General features: G+C 49.6%; 1 protein-coding gene across 5 annotated transcripts in view; it reads right to left on the bottom strand.

Moving 5' to 3' along the window:
- Window positions 1-18566, bottom strand: part of ZNRF3 (zinc and ring finger 3) — a 160819-nt gene that overhangs the window by 38618 nt on the left and 103635 nt on the right. The window lies entirely within an intron of this gene.

The raw sequence follows: 18566 nt of genomic DNA, 5'->3' as shown, positions 1-18566 counted from the left end.
GAGGGTACTCCCTCATTGTATAGTTCTTAAGGATCTACTGAGCCTGGTTCACATCAGTCCTCCCCTGTGTACCCTGCTGTCGTGATTCCTTGTATCTGTGACTTGTATTAGAATTTGAGTGATATCGTTTCATCGTCTCTTAACTTTACACCATAGCCATTTATAGCAGCAACAGAACCACACCTTTCCCCCCACCCACCTTGGGCAGAATTGCCCAGTGCCCCTCAGCCCAGGGAGGGGTTTGGTGACACCCCCCACAACCATGCTGGCCCTGAGAAAGAACAGTAGCTGGAAGGGGACTTGTGAATGGGTGGTTGACCCGGGTTCTTTTTAGCACTGCTGGTGTTTTAAGAGAAAAAAAAACCCGGCTCACCTCCCCAGCTCTGACTGTGAGCACCTGCACGGTGGGGATGACGCTCACAGACGAGACGAGAAAGCGCCTGGCACGCGGTAGGCACTTTGGCACCATCTCCATCTCGATGCAGTACGTATGCCAGGAGTGTCTCCTTGGGGCCCCTGGCCCTCCCCATGACCGCTTGTGTGCAGGCTTCCTCTCCTCTCCAGGTCCCTCCTGCAGGTCCAGTTCCCACACAGAGCAGCAGGCACTCTGCTGGACTCACAGGGACTGTACCTGTGGAAGGTTCTGGAAGTCAGCATGACTGTGCTGCACACCCTGGACACACAGGAACCTCACTGTTTAGGCACAGAACCAGGAGAAGGTGGCCAGTAACACATCTGAATGTTCTGGGAGCCTCTTAAAAACACGGGGTGGGGGCAGGCCCTCCCTGGAGACCGGGGCCCAGGGCGGGAAGGTGGACCCTGCCTCTGTAGGATTGAAGGCTCCCTGGGTTGATCCTTGGGCACAGCTGAGAGCTGGACCACCAGACTGAGACCCTGAGGAGGTCAGAGGACGGGGCGGCGGGAGTGTGCGTCTCAGCCCTAGCTCACCCATCCCTTGTCCACAGCCAACCCCCCGACCCCAGCCCCGGTCCCAGGACAGCCTGATTCCTTTCTCAGTTGGGCTGTTTGGTTTCTAGAAGCCCACTTAGGCTGCTGTAGCTCAGACCTAAGGAAGGCACTCAGAAAAACGTGCTTCAAGGCAATAAATAATTGCGCTTCTTTCGATGTCTGACTGAGGAAATGATAACATGCCCCACTGCCCCACCAAGCAGGAGGCTCAGAGTCAAAGGTCAAAGGTCGGGGGCAGTCACTATCCCAGGCATCCTCCGGCAGGGTACCTGGGACCCCTCAGGCAGCAAATGTGCCAAGGCCCTCATGCTGGGGGGAGGCGCTGTGGGCACAGAGCAACTCCCTACCCCATAAGGGGCAAACTTAGGGGTTCACTGCAGAGGATCTCCCGGGGCCCAGGGGCCTGACTGGACAGAGCAACAGAATGAAAGTTCCAGAAGAGTCTTCTGTGATAATAGGATGATCAAAATTCAAGATGAGAATCTCAAGGATTCCATTTCCAGAGTCCTGTTTTTCTTAACAAGACCCACACTTTCTTGAACAAAGTCTTCAAGCACACCCTGAGCCGAGTTAGCCGAGTCACAGAACTGGGATCCCACCTGCCCACCTCAGATCCACTTTCCTGCGGGAAGTCAGATCAACTGTGCTGTTAGGAGCCCTTCTAGGGACGGGGACTGGGGGTGTGGAGGGGGACGCTGGCAAGAGCAGCTGAGATCGTGGGGCAGACTAGAAAACATCATGGGAGTTCGTTCAGCCCAGCAAGGCCATATTCTAGTGTCTAATTCAAAGAACAAGCCTTATAAGCCCATATCTACAGACCAGCAAGCTGAAGGCCATGTGGAAAGTACACTCGTGTTTTTCCCCCAATGCATTCCAGGCCTGGCGCTCAATAAACAGTCACCACAATGGTGGTGGTGATGGGAGGTGGAGGGAGACAAGCTGAGCAGGCACCGAGCAGGCCTTCCTCAGGCCAAGAACAGACCTGAGCTGGAGGAGAAAGAGGTTCCTGTGTATCCCTACCCAGCATCAGGGTGGCGGCAGCAGTTACTTCCTGGGCCCACAGTCCCGTCCTGCCTGCAGCCTGGGCTGCAAGGCCGTCGGCGGTGATCACTCTCCTGTGCAGAGCTTGCAGTGTCCTGACTAGAGAGAGGGAGCTGGACCAACAGGGGAAAAGAGTGGATCGAGAGCCCAACCCTGTGGGACCACCGCCTTGAGGGATGCTCCAAATAGGAGCTCCAAAGAGGAGCTGGGATGGGGGTGGCGTGCGCTGTGGGCTCAAAAGTGGCTGGGAAGGGCTTTGGCGGCCAACATGCCCAAGTGAAGAGGAAGGGAAGGCTGGCTGGGAGCTGGACACGTGAGGTGCTGGCTGAGGCCGAAGACCTTGCAGACACCACCAAGTCCTATGAAGGGGAGAGGCGATGCTCTGTAGCGTGGGGTGATTACACATCACGGTCCCCTCCCAAGGCCACCGTGTAAATACTGACTGCCACTTGGTTGCTGCTGTTTAGTCACTCAGTCGTGCCTGACTCTTCACAACCCCATGGACTGCAGCCCCGCCAGGCTCCTCTGTCCTTGGGATTTCCTAGGCAAGAATACTGGAGTGGGCTGCCATTCCCTCCTCCAGGGGGTCTTCCCGACCCAGGGATCCAACCCGCATCTCCTGCACTGGCAGGTGGAGTCTTTATCAGTGAGCGCCGGGGAAGCTTGACTGCTGCTGCCGCCACCACTAAGTCGCTTCAGTCCTGTCCGACTCTGTGAGACCCCATGGGCTGCTGCCCACCAGGCTCCTCTGTCCGTGGGGTTTTTCTGGCAAGAGTCCTAGAGTGGGGTGCCATTGCCTTCTCCAGCTTGACTACTACTTACCAACTAACTCTCTTTTTCTCTCAGTAGAAGGCAGCAGGCCCACAGGTTAATTTCCAGCACACAGTGTCCAAGAGCTCCTATGGTTTACTGACATTTTTGGATCACTAACTGAAATTGCATTTTTTTCTGGGAGGGGTGCTCTGACCCGTACACAAGGCTCAGTTTGCTTGCTCTATGCTTACAGGCAAATGTGTGATTATGACAGTCTTCCCCAGGAGTTATTTATGTAACACGTATTTCTCAAGTGCCTACCATGATGGTACAGTCATATGCTGAGCAGGCCCAGTCCTAAAAGATTTAATCCCTCTTAGCTCGGAGCTGCAGCAGTCACACTGGGGGCCCTGTATGCACAGCAAGAAATACTCCTTGAATGAAGGAAAAACGGGAAAGGGGGGAAATAGGGGGAAGGAAGGTGCCTGCTGACAGGGCCCACGTGTCTCCACTTTACGTCAGACCTCAACTCATCATCCCGGGCAGGCTATACTGCCTTGGAACCCTCACTCAGCAAATACTAAAACATCTCTTCTGAGGGAACACTCATAGCCGATAACAAATACACGGGCAATTATTGCTTCAAGCAGGCAGACTGATTTTAAAGTGTAGTTTGATAGCCTTTCACTGTGCCAAAAATTGAAAAAAAAACAAACAGTTAATAACTTTGAAAGTCGTTTATAATGAAAGAGACCAAAGGGACTGTGAACCACAGAAAGGTGGGGTTGGGCTGGATCGCTTCCTTTGGTCAATAATGGGTCGATGACTGTGTCATTAAGAAGAGGACTTCTTGCAAAGGAACAGCTTAATCCCAGGAAAAGGAAAGAGTAAAAAGGTTACATTAAGGGAATCAGGGATAATCTCTATCAATTACCCAGAGCCTTTCCTGTTGGGGAAGTCTCAAAAGAAGAACAGGAAAGAGCTGGGTCGTGATCCAGGTGCTTACGCTTTGTTTCACGATCCGAGAGCTTGGCGGGCTGGCTTGTGGTAGGTAAGCGGGGTGGGGTGGGTGTGTGTCCAGTCATGTCCCACTCTGCGACCCCATGGGCTCCTCTGATGGGCTCCGCCAGGCAAGAACGCTGGAGCGGGTTGCCATGCTCTCCTCCAGGGGATCTTCCTGACCAGGGATCGGGAACCTTCGTCTCCTTTCTTTACCACTGAGCCATCTGGGAAGCCCATGTAACCCACCGCCCACACCCCACCCCCAAAAAACAAGCAGGTGATTGTAGAATATGCCAGGGCTGGTTCAGGAAGCACTCCACCATCAGGCAGGCAGTGGGGGACTGGCTGGCATCGTTTTGAAGCTAAACAAGTCAAACCGTTCCCCCACGGGAGGCTGGCTATTTGGAAGGACCGGTGAGCCAGATCCAGAAGAGAGGGTGAGCCTGCTTCTCCCGGGTGCCAACGTGACCCAGCTGAGGAGCCGCTGTGGTCCTCACGCAGAGGGATAAAGGGGGCCTCTGAGGCAACACTGACCTCCTCGACTATGGTCCATCTGAATCGATTAAGTGCCTCTCGGTCCTGGAACGGGATTAAAGAGCACCTAGCCCCACGCCCCAGATTTGCAGAGGATGCGGTGACTTCCCGAGGTCAGAGCACGCTGGCAGCAGGGGAGGGCGTTCAGCTCACATCCTGTCGGCCCTGCCCCCACTTCTCTGCAGTCCATTATGTTGTGTCATGTCTGAGCTTTCCTTTTGGGAGAAAATCAAAACTCAGGGGCGTCCAGTGATAGTTTTCCAAAAATAGCTGAAAGATATATTTAACTGGTACCTATGCCTAAGAACATAAGTATTTTGCATATTATTTTAAGCAGTCGTTTACTAGAACATTCCTACACTAAGAGGTCTGAAACCAAACATTTAAGGAAAGAGCTGTTAAAAAGAAACTGATCTGTAAAAGGAAGACGGTGAACTGCAATGAACTTGATAGCAGACAGGTGTATGTTAGCCTTAAAAGGAGATGGAGTCTTGAAAAGAAGTGTCAATTCAAATAATTTCAAGTGAATTGAGTTCATTATTTGAAAAAAAAATCCCAAAGTGACTACTTTTGAAACAATGCAGGGGTCTCCTCATTTCTGCCCCATATACTGAATTTGCTTCTACTGGGCATTTGCATAGCTCAAACTTAGAAATATAAAAGAGAGCTGACTGAAGTCCAAGCTTCTCTCAGAGAACCCAGAGCCTGCTCTTCTGCCGGCCACACCATCACAAAGCCCAGAGACCCCTGTCACGAGAACACGAAGATGGGCTACGTTCAGATTCGACCGTGGACAGGGATGAACCAAGACTCACAATTACTGGGTTCCCCAAGCCCTGCAGCCTGACTTCAGTTTGAGCCCCCAAGGGAAAGGGTGCCCAGGATCAGGGTCTGACTGACAGTCAGGAGGAGCTTAGGTTTGGGGGTCGCATTAACCGCTAACAGATGAGGTTATAGATTAACTCATTGCTGGCATTAGTTGGTTAATGTACAATTTGGTAGGCAACTTCAATAGTCCTGGGCCAAGTTCAGAGGGAAAAAAAAAGAGCAGTGTTCCCTTTTCTCATTTAAAATTTTAAAAGGAATAAACTGCTGATACAATCAACACGGATGAATCTCAAAGTATGCTAATTATGCTGAGTGAAAGAAGTCAGATTAAAGAGTACATCTTATATGATTTTATTCATATAAAGTCAAATTAATCTACAGAGGAGAAAGCAAGTAATGGTTGTCTGGGGAATGGCAAGGGACAGAGAGGGTGGCAGGGAAGGGTATCAAAGAGGCAAAAGGGAACTTTTTGGAGCGATAGAAAGTCGCTATCTTGACTCTGATCCTAGTTTCATGGATGTGTGTGTGTATGGGGGGGTGGGCGGCGGTAAAAACTTATCAAACTGTACACTTCAAATATGTACTGTCTATTATGTTGATTATACATCAATAGAGAACTTAAGAGGTGGGGGAGGCAGGCAGAATCTGGAAACATTCTTTCCCCATTATTGCTCTTAACTGCTTAAAAGCAAAATTTTTTGACACAGATAGCTTTCATCATGTGAATGCTGTTAGCATTAGCTGATATAGGAAAATTCTAAAGCTGGTTTTAAAAATTATCCAGACTGAGCAAGATTAAGACCTCCTTCTGATATGTCACGTCTCTACACTCTAAAGCCAGTCCACTCTTGGTGAATCTGGATGAATAGGAAAGCTGGGCCGGCAGTCCCGAGCCCCTGGGGACTCCCGGGTCAGTAGGCGGGAGAGAAGATCACGTGTTGGTGGGGGATGATCAGGACTGGAGGGCATGCGGGGTGGAGAGTGTCCCAGCTGCCCACAGTCCTGGGAGTCTAGTGGCCTGAGCGATTCTTTGAAAATTGATAAGGCGGATAAGAATCCACTTGCCAGTGCAGGGGACACGAGGTTCCATCCCTCATCGGGGAAGATTCCACGTGCCGCAAGCAGATAAAGCCCGAGCACCACAACTACTAAGCCTGCGCCCTGGAGCCTCTGCTCCGCAACGAGAGGCCCCCACAGTGGGCAGCCCGAGCATGATGAGGAGTAGCCCCCGCTCACCACAACTAAAGAAGGCCTGCTCGCAGCAACGAAGACCCAAGCGCAGCCAAAAATAAATCGTTATTTTTTAAAATTCCGGACTCTCTGACTTCCTAAATAGGTGCCCCTGAATTCGTTGTTTCTATCTGACCCACAGGCTTCCCGCTCGGGGAGGAGTGAGCCAGCGATAGGACTCTGTAAGGTTGTTCAGGGGATCAGACAGTTCATGGGTGCCAAGTGCGTGGCACGCTGTGAGCACCCTGAAGGCACCAAGGAATGGCAGCTAGGATCTAGTCTCAAATGAGTCATGGTGCTAACAAGTGTTGATTGCTACGAATCAGACAATGCTGCTTTGAGAGAAAGGAATTTGAGTTTGAGTTTTGAACCGGGTATATCCATGTGTTTAGGAATCGCTTTAGCTTGCTGTCACAAATATGAGTGGCACTGGCTTTCTCCTGTGCCACCTTTAGCTTTCGTCTGGAGCAGAACCGAAACAGTCTCCTCCACAGTTAGGTGAGTCATCAGAATTTAAACTGCTTCCCCGTGATCTCCCATCCTTCCTGGGTCAATTACGAGTTACACGTTTGACCCAAAGCATCAAATAGCTTCTCTGGTCAAGTGTTAACAAGAAATTCACACCTGTCAAGGGAGACAGAAAAGAAAATCCAGCCACAAGGAGGGAGAGTTTAATCCTACAGCTTTGAATTCTCAAGCCCTACCTTGGGCTTGAGCTTGGTCCTGTTACTGGCTTTGGCCAATGGTTGGTAAGCACATATGATGCCTGCAGAGGCTTGCTAAGTGCCTGTGCATTGGGCTGGCTCTCTTCTGCTGCTGGGAACCCTGAGATGACTACGTGAAGGAGCCTGGGCCAATGTGCTGGCTGATGAAGACCGTTTGTGGGGCAAAGCACTGTTCTCCTAGTTCATCTAGAATACAGGGACCAGACCGTCCTCTCTAGGCAAGCATTTCTCTCCCATTTCAAGTCTCTTGGATGAAAAAGGGTTGCAGAGGTGGCTTTGTGCACCACTGGGCATTCTCCTTAGAACAAGGGGAGCTTTGCCCAGAGGGACATTTCTCTAGCTGAAGTCACGTTGCTTGAGATACTGCATCCTGCCCACCCCTATCCCACCCCTCACTGCTCCCCAACATAAGCCGCCTTCAGCTGGGTCAAGTTCTTTAAATCAGAATATGAAAAGTTTTATTTCAAACTCCTTGGTTAATCAGTAATCACTTAAATGCTAAGAGGTCACGCACATAAAAGGAACAAATACACTTCTGTTTTCACCACCTCTAACAGGTAATTTGCAAAAATCCCTAAATTCAAGCTTTATCTCAAGTCTCATTAAATTAACCCTTGAATTTAAGTCCCTTAAATTAACCTTCATTGAACAAGTGACAGGATGGCCTCATTCAGGTTTTTCCTACTATAATTATTCAGTGTTAGCAAGACTTTACTTAGTAGAACAAAGGAAGTGGGTTCTAGTGTAACCTTTTATTTGCTAGAGCGCCCATCCCTTGCCCTGGCAAAGCCTTGCTTCTCATTCACTTTTTTTCTAAAGAGAAAGTTCTCTAGCTCATTACAGCCTGTGTCCACACTTGCATCTACCTTGGGTGGTCAGACACCACATCACCTTCCCAAATGCACTTATCATCTTGGGCTGAGGGGACGCAGGGTTGGTCTGGTCTCTAGATTTTCAGGCAACCGCGAGGTCAGTGCACCGGAAGCTCTGCCGTGAACTGTGACCATGAGTTTTGCCAGGATCACAGACATCATCTAGGGATGACTAGCTGACCTCTTGCAAAATTATTTAATTCAGAGTAGAAGATACAGCTTTCACCAGCCAAGCTGGTTTTCATTGCAATAGCTTGGGGATGTTTTTTTCTTTTCCCCTTTCCTTCCTTCCCTTCCTTCTTAAAGCCACTAGGAGAAGGAAAGGAAAAGTCTGGAAGGAAGGATATTGACCCAAAGCAATACACCGAAACCTAAGTTTCAATTGCAGTTTTCTCTTGTTTTAATGTTTATTTATTTAGCTGTGCTGGGTCTTCGTCGCAGCATGCGGTATCTAGTCCCCTAACCAGAGATTGAACCCAGGTCCCCTGCTTTGGGAGCACAGTCTTAGCCACTGGACCACCAGGGAAGTCCCTCCATTCAAGGTTTGTTTAAACTTGGGGTTTCTTAGGCTACAACTAGCCATTAAGGGAAAAAAAAACCCCATACAGTAAGTTTTAGGAAATTATTAGAATAAAGCTTTTACATACAGCACATCCTTTAACAGCATCCAGCACATTAGATAACTTTTAGAGGATCTGAAAGAAGTTGTCACCAAATAATCAAGTATTAATAGATAATATTTAACAGGATACCTCAAATAAGTTGTTAACTTTCTGCAAGACTCGAGTGCTCTCGCTCTATTACTTGGCAGATGAACATATATGGAAGCGAAGTTCCATTTGATGGTTAGAAAGTGACAGGAATCACAGGAATCAAGAGTGCGCCCCCCCACGCAGCAGACGTTTCAAAGAGCAGGTGCCGGGTCGGGTCGGTGCAGAGGCGGGCGCCTGGGACGTGGTGAGAGGTGTGGGAACCTCGACTCTGACAGGCTCTCCGCTCAAGGCAGCCTATGTGCAGAGACGCCCCAGACAGCCTCCCACCTGTGTACTGGTCTCAAGAGGCACATCACAGCCTGTCGTGTGTGTGTGTGTACTTGCCAGGGGTCTCTGCGCCCCCTTCACTGCCCACCAGCCCCCTGTGGGCAGGAGACCTGTCTATCTGAGTTACCACTGTATCAGCAGCATTGAGCAGAAGACTTGGGACACGGGACTTTCCCAGTGGCTCAGCAGGTAAAGAATCCGCCTGCCAATGTGGGAGATACAGGAGATGTGGGTTCAACCCCTGGGTCCGGAAGATCCCCTGGAGGTGGAAATGGCAACCCACTCCAGTATTCTTGCCTGGAGAATCCCATAGATGGAGGAGCCTGGTGGGCTACATACAGTCTGTAGGGTTGCAAAGGGTCAGACACGACTGAGCGACTAAGCACGCATGCAAGGGGATATAGAAGTTACTTCATGAACAGAGGAATGGAATCCAAAGATGCAGTAGGTTCTTCCACACAAAAGGGAGCTGCTGTGAGTCGAGCTCGTTGCATCCTTTCCCCACTGCTGGGAGCCCTGGTATATCTTTGCCTCTGGTCAAATGCGGGGTTGCAGTGAGATGGCCTACAAGCTCTCGTCCCCACCCTGGCTTCTATGCAGTGCGCTGAATTGCCAGGGCTTGGGGATCCTACGGACATGAGAAATCACATCGCTGAAGCCTGCCTGCCACACAGCTCAGGCAGCTCACAGGGTGACTGCTCTGGAGGAACCAGCTGAGGGCATGCAGGGCATTAACAAATGACTTCAGATGACTGAGGGCCATCAAAGATGCCACCACTATTAACTGCCTTGTTTAAAAAATTTAAAAAGTGGGGGGGAGGGGGACATCAACTCTGGACTGACTGGAAGGACTGATGCTCAAGCTGAAACTCCAATAATTTGGTCACCTGATGTGAAGAGCCGACTCATTGGAAAAGACCCTGATGCTGGGAAAGACTGAGGGCAGGAGAAGAAGCAGGTGGCAGAGGATGAGGTGGTTGGATGGCATCACTGACTCAATGGACACGAGAGAGCAAACTCTGGGAGACAGTGACGGACAGGGAAGCCTGGAGTGCTGCAGTCCATGGGGGTCGCAAAGAGTCGGACACTACTGGGTAACTGAACAACAATAACACAAAGCAAGAAAAACAACAGGGGTAATTCCAGTGACATTTCTCATCTCTTCCTAGGGGCAAGATTTTGGCAAGGATCCTTAGGGTCAGCCCTTGGATGTCTGCGTGATTTCCCAGAGCAACATGGAAATAACCAGGGCAAAAGGAAAAATACAGGGGAAAGATATTTAGGGAACAATATTAAGACTATGAAGACTTCGGCACTGTTTTTTTCCTTCAGAGCATGGAGATATTTTACCACTATTAGCAATGCTAGGCTGGTCTGGAAAAAGACCGCCAGCAGTATCTGTGACGTCTGTGGTTGCTAATGTCAGAGAATGGTGCCCATTCCTGCCCCCAGTTCCTCCCGCTAACGGAGTACAGCATCGCAGTTCTCTCTGTGTCACCGTGCTTACGGTCACACCGGCAATCGAAACTCTGTGATTGAATTTGGTTCTTAACACTCGGGCCCTCTTCCAAGCCCGCTGCAATAAGAAGTTTAGCAGGCGATGGTTTAAGCTGTTTATTAGGTACAAAAAGAAAAAAACAGTCACTTGGTCGTGTCTGACTCTTTGCGACCTCATGGACTGTAGCCCACCAGATTCCTCTGTCCATGGGATTCTCCAGGCAAGAATACTGGAGTGGGTAGCCATTCCCTTCTCTGGGGGATCTTCCCGACCCAGGGATCAAAGCCAGTTCTCCTGCATTGCAGGCGGATTCTTTACCATCTGAGCCATCGGGGAAGCCCAGGTACAAGCTGACATGCAGATGACTGTATTCCCTCTTTTCAGTCTGATACAGCTTTCTTGAAGTTAGCCGTGACTGTGTAACATGGCAAAAATTTTTTATAACAACAAGGGTCAAGTTGCTACCACGTTCTGTCACTTAAGCACAACACTTCTGAAAAGCAAAAAGATAAATTGAGGGCACGGTGGGAAGGTTTCCTTTTGTCTTATATTTTAATATTTTTTTAAATTTGTTTTCAAAAAATATTTATGTATTTATTGGCTTCCTCAGACTGGAAGATCCCCAGAGAAGGGCTCAAACCCCTGTCTCTCTCATTTGTATGCTGATCCAAGGCCTGTGGGATCTTAGTTCCCTGAGTTCCCTGACCAGGGATCAAATCCATGTCCCCTGCATTGCAAGGTATATTCTTACCCACTGGACCACCAGGGCAGTCTCTGTCTTAGCTTTTTAAAAGGATCAATGGGACCTCTAGAAACTTGGTTGTCTTTTTGTTTCTGGGCTTCCCTGGTGGCTTAGCTGGTAAAGAATCCGCCTGCAATGCAGGAGACCTGAGTTCAATCCTTGGGTTGGGAAGATCCCCTGGAGAAGGGAACGACTATGCACTCCAGTATTCTAGCCTGGAGAATTCCATGGACTGTGTAGTCCATGGGGTCATAAAGAGTCGGACCCAACTGAGCAACGTTCACTTCACTTTCGTTTCGATCTGCCTGTTTTCCAGGGACTTCGAGTAGTTTCTAGAAGCCCTGCTGAAAATTAAAGCATGGATGCGAGGCTGGAACCAGGCCAGTCGCTGATGCCAAAGGGAAGCTCCTCACGGGTATCACCCAGCCAGGTGGTGGACGAGCTGCAGCGGCCTGACCACAGGCACAGCGTGAACGGACAGACTCCCTGGGGCTCCCTGAAGCTGCACTTCAGAGAGTTTGAGCGGGTTGAGGGCTTCTGGGAAACAGGCACAGTGGACATGGCCCTTGGGCACATGACAACAGGAAAGGGTGGCAACGGTGGGCTCCTCCCCAGTGGGGGTGTGGCCTGTTGGTTAGGAATCCATCTGCCCTGTTCAGTTCAGTTCAGTGGCTCAGTCATATCCAACCCCATGGACTGCAACACACCAGGTTTCCCTGTACATCACTAAATCCTAGAGCTTACTCAAATTCATGTCCATTGAGTCAGTGATGCCATTCAACCATCTTGACCCCTTCTCCTCCCGCCTTCAATCTTCCCAAGCATCAGGGTCTTTTCTAGTGAGTCAGTTATTCGCATCAGGTGGCCAAAGTATTGGAGTTTCAGGTTCAGCATCAGTCCTTCCAATGAATATTCAGGACTGATCTCCTTTATTATGGGCTGGTTGGATCTCCTTGCAGTACAAGGGACTCTGAAGCATCTTCTCCAACACCACAGTTCAAAAGAATCAATTCTTCAGTGCCCAGCTTTCTTTGTAGCCCAACTCTCATATCCATACATGACCACTGGAAAAACCATAGCTTTGACTAGACAGACCTTTGTTGGCAAAGTAATGTCTCTGCTTTTTCACATGCTGTCTAGGTTGGTCATAACTCTTCTTCCAAGGAGCAAGTGTCTTTTAATTTCATGGCTACAGAAACCATCTGCAGTGATTTTGGAGCCCCCCAAAATAAAGATTGTCACTGTTTCCATTGTTTCCCCATCTATTTGCCATGAAGCGATGGGACCAGATGCCATGATCTTCGTTTCCTGAATGTTGGGTTTTAAGCCACCTTTTTCACTCTCCTCTTTCACTTTTATCAAGAGGTTCTTTAGTTCTTTGCTTTCTGCCGTAAGTGTGGTGTCATCTGCGTATCTGAGGTTATTGATATTTCTCCTAGCAATCTTGATTCTAGCTTGTGCTTCATCCAGTCCAACATTTCTCATGATATACTCTGCATACAGGTTAAATAAGCAGGGTGACAATATACAGCCTTGATGTACTCCTTTCCCTATTTGGAACCAGTCTGTTGTTCCGTGTCTGGTTCTAACTGTTGTTTCTTGACCTGCATACAGATTTCTCAGGAGGCAGGTCAGGTGATCTGGTATTCCTATCTCTTTAAGAATTTTCCACAGTTCGTTGTGATCCACACAGTCAAAGGCTTTGCCATAATCAATAAAACAAATAGATGTCTTTCTGGAACTCTCTCGCTTTTTCGATGACCCAAAGGATGTTGGCAATTGGATCTCTGGTTCCTCTCCGTTTTCTAAATCCAGCTTGAACATCTGGAAGTTCACGGTTCACGTACTGTTGAAGCCTGGCTTGGAGAATTTTGAGCATTACTTTGCTAGTGTGTGAGATGAGTGCAATTGTGCAGTAGTCTGAGCATTCTTTGGCAGTGCCTTTCTTTGGGATCGGGATGAAGACTGACCTTTTCCAGTCCTCTGGCTGGACTGTTACACATACACAAGTGAAAGAACCACCATCTGTAGGCTTTACTTCTAATGCAAAGGACAGAACTGATGGGCAAAGAGGAGTTGGCTGGCCTAGGGCAGGTCTGGAGTTACTTGGGGGCCTGGACAGAGCCAGGAGGTGGCTGCAGGCAACTGTCCTCCCCAAGACTTGGCATATTCATCTTAAAGGAGGTTGGGAGTTGTGGGCATCAGAGGAGACTCTCCGGATCCAGTGTGGCCCAGGGCTCCGTGCTCAGGGAATGGCAGCTCAGGAGAGGCGTCCTTCCTATATGCGACTCCAAAATGTGCCATTTTCCCTTAGGAACTTTTGAAGGCACTCATCGGGCACAAGCATCCAGGGACCCATCAGGTGACAGCCCTCAATGGTGCATAAAATGCTCAGGCACATGGCTTCTTATGTGTCCTTCCCACTCCTCCCAACGTGAGGGACGATGGACTCCTCAAAGAGCATCGAGGAAGGTGCATCACTCGTGCTCATCTTCATCATCTAGAATCGTCCACCGTTTGTTCTGCCCTCTACCCACAGCCCGGTACTCTGGGCACAGAGAACATTGCTCATTTGCCTTTTTTGGACGAGAGAGATAAAAATGAGCAAGACCATCTGTGCTAGCCCCTGAGGGTCCTTGGGCAAATCACCAATGTACACAAAACAGAATGAAACTGGTATGGGTAGATTCTCTACACCTGTGATACTTCGGGATATTCAAGAAGGTGAAGGTGTTAGCTGCTCAGTCATGGCTGACTCTTTGAGACCCCGTGGACTGTAGCCCACCAGGCTCCTCTCTCCATGGAATTCTCCTGGCAAAGATACCAAGCGGTGATGAGTCTGAAAAGGAGCACAGCCCGTCAGTCTCACGGATGTGTGAAGCTGAAGACATCAGAGGGCCCTGCCACCCGGTTCCAACTCCACTTTGGCCTGGGCACCTCGGAGCTGCGGCTCCTCTCCGCTGCTTTGCATTCTGTTCGCACTGCTCTCCTTCGGGACTTGAGAAACTTCGCTTGTAGTCTAAGCGTGCATTTGAGCGGCTCACAGGGCGAGGGGCGAGGGGGCTGGGGGTGGTAGTGGTGGCCTGGGACCCAACTTGGCCATCAGCTTCAAACGACCTGGTCAGTCCAGGTGACCCGGCTCTCGGCCCAGCCCGAGCTCTTTGTTTGGGGATGAGGCCAGTGGCGGGGTGCCCCCCGGCTGCGGTGGTGGGCCCGCATTGTCAGCTTGTTGCTTCTTTCCCCAAAGAGGATCTGGTTACAAAGAGGAGCTGGAAATGTCTTTGCACACAAGCAGAGACATGGCGGCCCTGCAAAGGCCCCAGGGTAAGGATTAAAGAAAAACAAAATAGAAACCCTTCCATCTCTAATTAGGGTCTTCATTTGCCAAAGTGCCATTCCCCAGCAGGAGAATTTACATTCAGGCTGTTGCTTGGAGTTACTTGGAAAACGTCTCCCAGCAGGTTGGTTCCTCGGCTCGGGCGCCTTTGAGCCAACAGTTTCTGGTTACTTGGAGGGGAGCTGCCTGCATATTGTTTTAACTGGCCTGGCTTCAGCAGCCAGCTTAGCTGTGTGAACAATCTCCCATTCAGAATCCAAAGATAAAAGCACAGTTTGGTTGAAAAATCCACCCCCCCGCCTTTTTTTTTTTTTTTTTTAAACTTGGGAATTATAGGTTTTGGAACTGGCACTATTTCTCTCATACACAAGCGTGTTTTCCCCTCCGCCTTGGTTCCCTGCCAGCAGAGGCTACATCCTGGAGGGCGGCCAGCCACCAGCCCCCACTTCCTCGCCATTCACACCATGGGGCCGGTGGCAGCTGGCCACGGAGGCCAACAGGAGCTCCCCGTTCGCGAGAGGTCGACCGCAGAATAGCGCGGCCAGCCTGCTGGACCCCTGCGGCCGGCCTCCGAACGGCCTCGGAACTTTCTGTGTGGTTCCATATCACTCTTTGCATCCACAACAGCGCATCTTCCAACACAGGGAGTCGAGAGCCCGGCATGGGAAGCAAAACGTTCTCTTCCTTTCTGGAACTCTCAGGACAACAGTAAATTCTAAACCAAGACCAAGGTGTAGGATGTGTTTGCATAACTTTCTACGTGTAAGAAAAATGTTAGCAGGCGATGAATTAAGGAGCAAGTGCAAAAGAGAGAAGAGACATCAAAAGCACAAGGCCACAAACGGAAAAAGAAAAGAGAGAATCTGGATCCCAACTCGGTTAAAAAATGGGCAAAGGACTTGAACAGCCCTTATCCAAAGCAGATATACAAACAGCCAATAAGTACAAGAAAAGATGCGTAACATCACTAATCACTGCGTGTGTGCACGCGTGCTAGGTCACTTTGGTCGTGTCCAACTCTGTGCGACTCCATGGACTGTAACCCACCAGGCTCCTCTGTCCATGGCATTCTCCAGGCAAGAATACTGGAGTGGGTTGCTGTGCATTCCTCCAGGGGATCTTCCTGAGCCAGGGATCAAACTCATGTCTCCTACATCTCCTGCATTAGCAGGCAGGTTCTTTACCACTTAGGAAGCCCTCACTAATCATTAGGGAAACGCAAATCAAAATCACAGTGAAAAAAATCACCTCACACCCCTAAAGAAGACTATGAGAAAACAAAACACAAGAAGTGTTGACAGGATGTGGAGAAAACTGAACCCCTCTTCATTACTGGTGGGAATGCAAATGGGACAACTGTTGAGAAAGGTGTGGTGATCCCTCAAACAGTTAGGCATAGAATTACCATGTGGTCCAGCATTTCTGCTTCTGGGTATCGACCCAAAAGAACTGAAAGTAGGGTCTTGAAGAGACATTTGTATATCTGTGTTCATAGTAACATTATTCACAGCAGCTGAAAGATGGAAACAGCCCAGTCGTCCATTGAGCGATGAATGCATAAACAAACGTGTACACACAAAGATATTACTCAACCGGAAAAAGGAACTCTGATGCGTGCTACACCACGGACGCACCTTAAAGACATTACGCTCAGTGAAAAGCACATAAAAGGACAGACAGTGCTCAACCCAACTGACCGGAGGCACCTGGAGTAACCAAATTCACAGACAGAAAGGAGAGCGGCAGCTGCCAGGAGGGCCTAGGGAGGGGGACGGATGGGGAGCTGGTGTTTAAGGGGCACAGAGTCTCAACTGGAGAAAAGGAGAAAGTTCTGAGACGGACGGTGGTGACGGTCGCACGGAATGTGAAAGTACTTCGTGCAAAGAACTGCACACTTGAAAATGCTTAAAATGATAACAGTGTTAGTCGCTCAGCCGTGTACGACTCTTTGTGACCATATGGACTGTGGGCCGCCAAGCTTCTCTGTCCACGGGATTCTCCACGAAAGAATACTGGAGTGGGTAGCCTTTCCCTTCTCCAGGGGATCGTCCCAAATCAGGGACTGAACCTTGGTCTCCTGCATTGCAGGCAGATTCTTTACCGTCTGAGCCACCAGAGAAACTCCATATATACAGACAGAACCACAAAGTAGAGAGAAGACTCAGGGTAAAAAGAATAAACGCCACAGGGAAGGGAAACTAGAGCCCCTGTTTGTGTTCGCGTTGGCCGGGCAGGTTCTACCAAGTACCACTTTAGTTCAATCATGTAAAAATCCTCTTGGAGTCTACATTTTAAGACCTCTTTGAGTTTATTCCTCTATTTTACTTAAACTGCCACAGAACAGCAATTTACAGCAACATCATAGAAATGTCCAAACTGGGATTCTGTGTCTAGATCTAAGCACTCCCAGTTCCCTCCACTGTGTGCTCCTCTTTTGCACACCTTTTGACATGCTCCCTGGAAATGCCCTCCCTACCAAAGGGCTCTTATGTCCACTAAAACCACGAAGCCCTGTCCAGTCGCTCTTTCTGCATACCCTGCCCCGGGACACAGCAAGGGCTTTGCTATTCCTGCCAGTCCCACTTCTGGAGTTTCCCTTCCTCCTGGAGTTTCTTACCCCAAACCCAACCATCCTTGAGAGGTCAGTTTCCCACACCACCGGTCCAGAAAGACTTTTAAGAAAAAGTGATGTATGAGCAAAGACCTGAAGGAGTCGGTCCTGAGGCTCTCTCCGTGATGGCCTCGCAGTGCCCAGAGGGTGGCTGGAGCCCTGTGGACACCCTGAAGCTGCCTGCTAAAGGTTGAGGGACCCAGGCAACCAGGACAAAGGAGTGTGTGGGAAGCTGTAGTTCTGAGACTTCAGGTAAATTTTACATCACTGTACACATCCACACCTTCAGTCACAAATCCTCGCCCAACAACTGAACAAAAAAGATTAACTGGCTCCCTAGATGATCGCAGCCACAGAATTCAGACAAACCACAGACCTGGAACTGGAGAATCAGTTTCGAGTGGTGAGAGGCATCTAAGTTTCCCAGTCCTTCTATGAAAGCTGCCAAGAGGGATAGTCACTGGCACTTTCTGTTGTTGCTTAGTCACTAAGTCGTGTCCGACTCTTTGCGACCCCATGGACTGCAGCACACCAGGCTTCCCTGTCCTTCATCATCTCCCGGAGCTTGCTCAAACTCGTGTTCATTGAGTTGGTGATGCCATCCAACCATCTCATCCTCTGTCACCCCAAGGGGTGAAAACCCAACCACATTCTTCTGAAGAATGGCTAAATCCAAGGCAGGAGCCATCGCCTGTACGGTCTCCACCTGCCGTCCCACGCCCGTCTCACTGAGCTCTGTCCTGAGAACACACAGAAAGAAAACAGTCCTCCTTCGTTCAGCCTCGTAGTGCCACATCCAAGTCAGACAAGCCTGGCCCTGGGGAGGAAGGCGAGGCAGAAAACCCAACAGGTTCAAGTCAATCAACACTCCTCTCTTTCCTAGTTTCTTCAAGTCATGTGACCGACAACCTAACAGGGCCAAAGTAAATCATCACAGCACATCAACTTCTGCATGTCGAGGTGGATCAAGAATCTCGAGAGAGTCGGCTCAGAACCTGGATCACCCCATAGCACACGTGAGTGATCAGCAACCCCCAGACCCCATGGCCAGACCCTGAACAGCTCACGGTTGCCTGATCCCACTGGTAAGAATACGGTTTGGAGCACATATTCTGCCCACCAAACAGGACATGGTGAGGATGACATTCTTGAATATAGAGAGCTTGTGCCACCATCGTATGTTCCAGCCTCATCATCTGAGCACGCAAATGAGAGAGGGACTGTTTCGGGTAGCTGTGTAAAAAGGAACAAGATTGAGTTTTCATAGAAAGGGCAAATGAGCAAGAGAAAAAAGAAGAAGTGTCATCAAAATATTATAAAAGGCAGGTGGCTCAGTGGTAAAGAATCTGCCTGCCGATGCAGGAGACACAGGAGATGCAGGTTG

This window comes from Moschus berezovskii, chromosome 19, assembly GCF_049115385.1.
Source record: "Moschus berezovskii isolate FMDL1 chromosome 19, NW_MosBer_1.0, whole genome shotgun sequence".
Lineage (NCBI taxonomy): Eukaryota > Metazoa > Chordata > Mammalia > Artiodactyla > Moschidae > Moschus > Moschus berezovskii.
The sequence above is the reverse complement of the archived record's forward strand: the minus strand, read 5'-3'. Positions and strand labels throughout refer to the sequence as shown.